The sequence below is a fragment of the Oryzias latipes genome, chromosome 8 (genome assembly GCF_053564925.1).
Source record: "Oryzias latipes strain Hd-rR chromosome 8, Olatipes_Hd-rR_3.1".
Lineage (NCBI taxonomy): Eukaryota > Metazoa > Chordata > Actinopteri > Beloniformes > Adrianichthyidae > Oryzias > Oryzias latipes.
Window position 1 is genome coordinate 2386601 of NC_136244.1, and position 6349 is coordinate 2392949.

Here is a 6349-nt window from a genome sequence, read left to right on the forward strand (position 1 = left end):
CTGAAATCGCGACGCCGTGGTTCTGGTGTCTGGCTTGTGCGCAGCTGTAGAGGGAGATGTGGAGCAAAGCTTCAGGGAAGCCCTCAAACCAGGCAGAGCAGGACAGCTGTCACTAGTCAGCAGGCATCCCTGTCTTTATTCACGGTGTTATGGGAGACACCATGAGCCGACTGCTCTGTGATTGTTGACCAAAAACATGTCCAGACCTGTGTGTGGCCGTTGCCAGTGGATGTCTCCTCTGGTCTTTGAAGACTGTCACACTGTGGTTCAAAGAGCAATTCAAACAGTAGAATGAAATATAGGGTCTATTGAGCCTGTAATGAACCCCCATCCATCTTTTCCTTAGACGTTTGATAGTGCGTACTTCCCTCTTTGATTATAAAGTGTTCAAATATGTCTTTATAATCTTTACTCATGAAACTTCTCAGACAAATAATGATAATCTTGAGTGCATAGATATGCATTAGCATTGCAAATGCATTCTTTCTTAGAATATTAATTAGCTGTATAATTTGACCAGTTTGTTTTTTCTAAACCAAAGTTTCAAATTCATAAATAAATTTACAGAGATTTTAAATGGCGTTGTTCTCCACATTTGGTCTCTTTTGGTCCGATCCATACACTTAATGATGAAATTAGCCAACACAAGTATGCCTGAAGAGATCAATCAGGTACCATATCTGAGGTTTGATCAAAAACACCTTAAGCTGTGAAATCAAAAAGGTTGCCAGCAGAAACAAATCTAACTTAGGGTTCATCCTCTTGGCTTTAACCCTTGTACTATCCTACCCTAACATTGAGGTGTTCTCCCTACCATGACAAAGGTGGATAAAGGTGGAAAGATTTCATGTAATCCATGGACACCAGTGAAGATCACAAATCATTGAAGAAAAAAGGTTCAGAGCACTGTCTAGTGGGTCTAGATGACCCAACTCCCAATGTCAAAGTGCCTAGGATAGCACAAGGGTTAAGGCAGAGAGTGAAGGATTGGGACGGAACAGGTTCAATCCCAAGCAGGATGCGTCTGGTTAAGACGGACAGCACTTTTTCATGATGCCATTCTCCGTCTGTGGGGTCACATTATGTCTTGATGTGTCCCTCCACAGCAGTCAAGTGTGCCCAACATGCATGCGCACGTGCGTGTGTGCGGTTACAGTGAGGGCGGCTCCGCCCTGCTGTCTGTGTGTTTGCTGAGTGACCACAGTGGATTATGAACACAGTTCAGTCAGACAGAGAGAAAATCAGTCAGTCAGAATTACAGAGAGGAATGGCTGCATCTATTTCTGTCTGTTTAGACAACTCACTGCCTTCCAGTTTGAGACGTGCATGCACATACACACACACACAATCTTTTTTTCTGGTCTCCCTTTCTTTCTCAAGTTTATGGTAAGATTTAAAGTCTAAATTCTATTTCCGTTTGGGGTCATGGGGTTGTCGGTGGCTACCCAGCTACTGAAAGTCAAAGGTACGCTGAGCCCAGGACAATTCAGAAATCAATCACAGAGCAACACTCACCGGTCGGGACTTGAATCAAGGCCTTCTCACTATGAGGTGAGGGACCACTACTCCACCAGGCAGCCCAATGTTTGATTCTTTGTTTAGAAAAAACAGCCAATCAGTTTGATAAAAATGTTTTCATTGAAAAAAAAGACTGGATAACACCTGTGTTTCCTGAAAAACACAGGTGTGAAGAATGATGCAGATTATGTAAACGTATTGAGATGAATTATGCAGATATCCTGGGTAATGCAGATGTTCCTAACATGCAGAATTGAGCATAATGCAGATGAGGTAAAGAATACAGGTGTTCTGAAAAACTGTAAATATGCTGGATGATGCTGATGTGAGAAATTGAAATTAACCTGTTCTTTGATGTGTTTGATGAGCTCAGTGATGTATATTTTCTAAATAGTGCGGATGAGCAGAAATGTAGGACTAGAACAATGTACTAAATGATGACTTTTTTTTGCATTGAAATGTTTTTGAGGAGACTTCACTGTACCTTCAGAGAAGACCGTAGCATTGGTGCAGATATGAGAAGACATTCTTCTAAATTCTCATTCATTTTTTTAATCCGTTTTTTCGGGGTCACAGTGTTGCTGGAGCCTATCCCGGCCACTTGCTGTCAAAGGCAGGGGACACCCTGGAAAAGTCGCAGGGCCACAATCACACACCCATGCACCCTCACATTCACACATAGGGACAATTTAGAGTGACCAGTGAACCTATCATCTAAATACTGACTTCTGAAAATATCTGTTCTTAAGCAGGTCTTGATGCTGAGGAGCAGTGGTAAGTCAGAGTGTGGGGGGGTTCATATGGACGAGGAGAAAATGTTTGTCCATTATGCACTTTCAAAAAGAAAAACCTGACAAACAAACACATTTTTCAATTAACTGAATAGGTTTTTTGGTTAAAAAAACCCATTGAGTTACACATTTTCAAACCAACCATGTCTTCCTAGAAGCCAATTCTGATATGTGAACCCCCTATAGATATGTTTGACATGCGTGTGAACGTTTGTTTACCACATGAACCTTTAGCTCTCCAAAAGAGCTCGTCTGTGGTCTCCACTTCACAAGTCAGACTGTATGTATGCCAAACCGGGAGAGGAAAGATTTGGACTAGAATGTTTCAGTGGGACTTTTTTTATTAGCTCAGGTTGCTTTATCCCCTCTTTGGTGAATGTCTTTGTTTGAGCAAACACTCTTGTGTCAGAGTGTCGTGTTTACTAAAATCCCACAGCAGTCCCTTTAAGAGCGAGCACAGCGAGTGGGCTGAGGGGGAGTGCACCGCTGCAAGAAAAGTGGAAACAAACGCTCAGAGTCCCGTCGGTTTTCCTGAAGAAGTGAAGAGGGTTTACATGAGGTCAGTTGCTGCCTCAGCCACCCCCAGTCAAATGAGCACCCCTCAGTTAGGGAGAGGAAAGTGTCACAAGTGATTGAAGGTGTACACATGCATGTCATGACGGGTGAGTGAGGAGTGGACCCCTGGGTACCAGTCGGAGGAGATCGACCCCACAGTGACACTCGTTCCACTGGCGACGGAAGGAAACAACTTCTGATTTAACACAAAATCTTTTATGTTTCTTTTGCTTTATTTTCTTGGGATATTTTCTTTAGTTTAGATTTCATTAGACTTTATCAGATTTGTGCATAACTAGATGAGTGTGTCCTTGATTCGCAGGTGAGTGGTCTTAACAAAACTATCACCAAAACTAGTTAATGTCCCTGTCCCACTTCCAGTTTTCGTTTGGCTCTTCTGAATCTTGTGGGTGGTGTCAGAGATTACACATCCATGCATGTTCTATGGATCAAACAAACAGGATGTCATGCTTACCTGACCCTGTGGGGCCAGACTCCAGCAGATCCGCCCACAGCCGCCCTCAGTTCACTCAGAGATGCTTTTATTCAAAGACAATGCATCAGGCAAAAGTCAGTCCTGTTACCAGGCAAATACTGCCAGAGAAACTGCTTAGCTGCTAAATGTTTCTCAAGGCAGACAGGATTTTCGTTGTCAAAGTGTGACTGAAGCTACTTTTCGTCATTTGCCTATTGTCAGGGAGGCAGGGGATCCACATTTCTTAAATGTGGGTCACAGAGCTTCAGGGATACTGGCTGCAGTTCAAAGGGCGGGGGTGTGACCCAGAAGGGGGAGTTCAGATATGAAGGTGCTGTTTAGGCCACCACTCTGTAGGTGAGTGTTGGCTGGGAGACGCTGCCATAGGAAAGCCAGTGTAAAGATCCTAACAGTGATGTGACAGGCTGACTAAAAATCTGACCTCTAAGATCATCCAGCATATCATCCAAGAAGGGCTGCTTCTCTGTTTTTACTACTTATTATGGTCTGTTCAATCCTCAGTTTCATGAGATGCACAGAGTTGCAGCGTGGCAAGTTTAAAGTCCTAAAAACAGCATTTATTCTTATTTCAGTAGCTCAGTTTGCATCAAAGGGGAACCTTTAGGCTGAAACAACATCTCTTGATAAAAGCCTAAACAGATGCATGGTGGGGAAAGATTATGATGGTTGTGGTGCGCTCGTAAACTCAACAGCTCAAAGTTCAGCCTCCGTTCCGCATATTGGATGTGTCAAAGAAACCAGAGAGGGCAGCAAATAAAACAAAAACCTTCATCAAATTCATTCATGTTTGTGCGCACTCACCAGCGCTGCTTGGTTCCTTCAACCCTGCATCCAAACTAGAGGACTCAATCTATATTTGAACACCTGCCGCTGCAATCAGCTGTCATGTTGAGCCAACTAGATTGGGAATGAGCTCTAATCTGAGAGTGTTAACTGAGCAGTTTGGAGAATTACAGGCACTTTGAGGTCCTTCAGATTCTGTGTTGAGCTGGAACAGCTGTGGGTCCCACAGCGCCCAAACATGCTTTATAAAATGCAAATAATACTGCTGTTTCCAAACCGCCACATTCCAAGTTTGGCTTTTTAGGAATTGGCCCCAGAATAAAGATTTTGAATGAGGATTTTAGCGGTTCCTTGTCTGTACTGGAGCTGGAGAAGGGAAGTCTTGTCCTAATGTCCTTGAATACTTTCTGCATCCTGCTGTCTGTTTTTTAACGATCCTGTTAGGGGCTCAGGTGGAAATGGCTCATTCCTAAAGAAAAAACAGCTGGAAATATGAGTAAGTGATAGTTTAAGATCCACAAACCCCCCTGCCACACCCTCACACCCCCATCTTTAACCTGTCTCTGCTGAAAGATGAGCAGCGAGGGGCGTTAACACCTGGATTCACTGGATTACTTTCATCACTCCCATTCGTCTGTTCTTATTATTTCAGAAGGGGACACTAAAACATTGCAGAATCAAACAAACGCTGTAGCATCAGAATGCGCTGTCATTGCTGGTCAGGGTTGGACTTGACCTGCCAGTTTTCTGCTGTCCTGCAGCAGAGTTTTGTCTGCAGGAGAGCAGCCACTGTCATGCAGGAAGACACGTTCGATGAAGGCCCGATGGAAAGAAACCAGCAGCTTCCTGTTAGGGTTTTATCTTTAGAGCACACTGTGGAAATGAGGCTTCTGCTTTCTGACACTTTTCTATGATAGCAGGTGACCATGACGGGTTCCCATAGATGTGGACGTCCATCACTTTAGGGGCACATTAGCTCCAGAAGGTTTAGTCCTGAGCTGATCCAGAGCGGTTCCCTTCAGTGTGAATGCAGACAGACTTTCCAATGAGCAGGAGATGAGCTAAAGACGAACTACGGACACGACTTGTATAGAATTATTTTGTCTTTGAGTAAAAGTGACTCACAGTTTTAAAAATGTTTTTGCACAACTGCAGGAAATGCTCTGTCTCTTCAGAAATCTTTTTCAGATCCTCAAACACACACAGATTCACAGACACGAACTCAAGTTACAACCTTGGACTCTTTGTCTCAACTGATCAACCAAGAAGCTTCAATCGTAATCTACCAACCTACAGAGGCGGACTTACCATAAGGCAAAGGAAGGCGATCGCCTGGGGCCCCCAACTTTCTATGGGCCCCGAGCTGAACACTTAAAAAAGATGTCTCAAATAAATTTTACGTCCATCAATATTTAACTCTGTCATGAAAAAGAAACCCAATTTATTCAAATGGCACATATGATCATGTAAATGTGCTCCTCCCCCGTCTTTCTGCAGAATTGGTATATTCCAGTCAGCATTGGTCCGGAGGCAGCATTGTCAGACTGGGCGGTTTCCCGCACAATACGGTGGTTTTTATTCTGATTTGGCTGGTAAAAATTGCTTTAGGTAGATTGACACAATTTGGGCAGGTTTGGGATTGCTTCCTGGTTGAAATATGTGTCACCTGGCTTCCGGGGAGAGGCAGGTGACAGGCAGTGTTTCACCAAAACACAGAATGAGGCCACCACCAGGCACTCACCTGGGGACCCCAGACCAGGCTCCAAAGTGAGTCACCGGTGATGCTAATCTGAGCGACTTGATTGGATGTTGCTTATTTATTCTCATAAAAGGGTTTTGAGTTGTTCTTTGTCTAGCTCGCCAACTAACACCTGTCTTCCATGGTAGACCCTACCAGGGGAGTAAGCCCCAGGGAGTTTAGCTCCTGGGATTAGCTCAAAATAACCTCTCTACCGTACGCTCCCTTACAGACAGGGTGAGAAGCTCGGTCACCCGCAGAGAGCTAGGAGTTTTGCCGCTGCTTCTCCACATCGTGGAGTTGAGGTTGTGTCTGGGATCTGGACCCCTCACTGGGAAGGTCTTCTGGTTATGTCTCACTTGACAGAGACCCAAGGGAAGACCCAGGACACACTGGAGAGACTATCTTGGGTGGCCTGGGAATGCCTCGGGGTCCCCCCCAGAGGAGCTGGGGGAAGTGGCCAGGGAC